At 42.4% G+C, this 2,500-nt stretch overlaps 1 protein-coding gene across 6 annotated transcripts in view; it reads left to right on the forward strand.

The window, feature by feature from the left end:
• Nucleotides 1-2,500, forward strand: part of LOC113817748 (inositol polyphosphate-4-phosphatase type I A) — a 160,684-nt gene that overhangs the window by 84,182 nt on the left and 74,002 nt on the right. The gene's annotated exons all lie outside the window — the stretch shown is intronic.

A 2,500-nucleotide genomic window follows, 5' to 3' on the forward strand; every position in this document is an offset into this window, starting at 1 on the left:
ATTTTTGTGTGTGATTTTTTTTGTTTTGTGCTTGTGATTTGTATGATTTTTTTTTGTGTGAATGCGTTTCGTTTTTTTCTTTTCTTTGCTTTGTTTTTTCTATTTTATGTATGTTCTCTGTACTTTTTGTCTTTCTAATTCTCTTTCTTTCTCGTGTTTTCAACCTCTTTCTCTATTTCTCTTCTTTTTCTTTGACTTTCTCTTTTTCTTGACTTTCTCTCTCTCTCTCTCTCTCTCTCTCTCTCTCTCTCTCTCTCTCTCTCTCTCTCTCTCTCTCTCTCTCTCTCTCTCTCTCTCTCTCTCTCTCTTACTCTCTCTCTCTCTCTCTCTCTCTCTTACTCTCTCTCTCTCTCTCTCTCTCTCTCTCTCTCTCTCTCTCTCTCTCTCTCTCTCTCTCTCTCTCTCTCTCTCTCTCTCTCTCTCTCTCTCTCTCTCTCTCTCTCTCTTACTCTCTCTCTCTCTCTCTCTCTCTCTCTCTCTCTCTCTCTCTCTCTCTCTCTCTCTTACTCTCTCTCTCTCTCTCTCTCTCTCTCTCTCTCTCTCTCTCTCTCTCTCTCTCTCTCTCTCTCTCTCTCTCTCTCTCTCTCTCTCTCTCTCTCTCTCTCTCTCTCTCTCTATCTCTCTCTCTCTCTCTCTCTCTCTCTCTCTCTCTCTCTCTCTCTCTCTCTCTCTCTCTATCTCTCTCTCTCTCTCTCTCTCTCTCTCTCTCTCTCTATCTCTCTCTCTCTATCTCTCTCTCTCTATCTCTCTATCTCTCTCTCTCTCTCTCTTTCTCTCTCTCTCTCTCTCTCTCTCTGCATGAACGTTTATTGCTAATGCCCATGACCGTGCATTTGCCTTACAGTTGTTTTGGATGTGTGTTTTATTCCTAATTAACCATAGGGCCCTTGGAGGCTAAAGCTCTCCACGAGAACTACCTTTATTGTTGTTGGTGATATTAAGGGATAGATAGGCTTAGTTCTAGTGGGCATATATGATGAATTTATTTATATATATGCATATATATATATATATATATATATATATATATATATATATATATATATATATATATATATGTGTGTGTGTGTATATATATGTATGTATGTATGTATGTATTTATGTATATGTATATAAATGTATATTCATTCATAAGTATATATTTATGTTTGTATGCATATGTGTGTGTTCTGTACATATGTATATATGTGAATGTATATACACTATAAAAGTTTTCTTTTAGCACAAATCTCCTGCACACTCATTTCACGCCTAGGGTTGTTGTTTTCGTGTGTGTGTGTGTGTGTGTGTGTGTGTGTGTGTGTGTGTGTGTGTGTGTGTGTGTGTGTGTGTGCGTGTGTGTGCGTGTGCGTGTATGTTTGCGTGTGCGTGTGTGTGTGTGTTTGTGCCTGTGTCTGTGTCTGTGTGTATGTGTGTCTGCGTGTATGTGTATGTGTGTTTGGTTCTACTTGTCTTTGTTATTGTTTTTGTTTTTAATACTATTGCATAGTTTGTATATGAAGTTGTTTTAGGAATCATCATCATCAATCTTTTTATTATTTACAGCCATCATTATTGATTGCCATCGCCACCAATATTCCCCTTTTCCTTCATAAGCATCCTTTTTGCTCTCTCTCACTCACTCTCTCTCTCTATCTCTCTCTCTCTCTCTCTCTCTCTCTCTCTCTCTCTCTCTCTCTCTCTCTCTCTCTCTCTCTCTCTCTCTCTCTCTCTCTCTCTCGGTTCCTCCATCCCACATAATCGTCTTTTTCTCTCTCTCTCTCTCTCCCTCTTCCTCTTCCTTCCCTCTTGGCTTCTCTCCCCTCGGTGGCCCGTGATAAGAGTGAGGTTGATGGACAGGGTTGAGGCGGGGTGGAGGAGGGAGGGGGAGGGGAGGAGGGAGGGGGAGGGGGGGAGGAGGGGAGGAGGCACCTTCATTAGGGTAGGTGAGGAACCCCCCTTTCTCCGCCCTCCCTCGTTCGTTGCTTATTGCTTTTTTATTTGTTTTTCTTTTCTCGTTCTCTCTCTTTCTGTCTCCTTCTCGCTTCTTCCATTATTTTCTCTCTCCTTCCATGATCTTTTCTCTCCTTTCCTTTTTTTTCTTTTACTCTTTCTCTCTTTCTCTCCTCTTCCATTCTTCTTCTCTGCTACCACGAGCTTTCTTTTTCCTTTTCTCTCCTCTTCAATTCTTCTCTCTTCCCACGATCTTTCTCTCCTTCCCTCCCTCCTTCTCTTCTTCCTTGCTTCTCTCATCTTCACCCTCCCTGCATCATTCCCTCCTCTTCTCCAGGCCCTCTTTCGTTTCCTCTTCCACCCTTTCATCCCTCTCTTCCCTCCCTCCTGTCTGACATTCCTTCCTCTTTCCCTCCTCCCCTTTCTGCTTCTCTTCCATTCACTCTCTCTACCTTTCTTCCTTTATCCATTTCCTTCCCGCCCTTCCATCCTTACATCCTCTTTCCCTTCCTCCCTTCCGTTCTTCCCTTTTCCTTCCCTTCCCTCACTTCCATCCTTACATCCTCCC

Source organism: Penaeus vannamei, chromosome 38 (assembly GCF_042767895.1).
Source record: "Penaeus vannamei isolate JL-2024 chromosome 38, ASM4276789v1, whole genome shotgun sequence".
Taxonomy (NCBI): domain Eukaryota; kingdom Metazoa; phylum Arthropoda; class Malacostraca; order Decapoda; family Penaeidae; genus Penaeus; species Penaeus vannamei.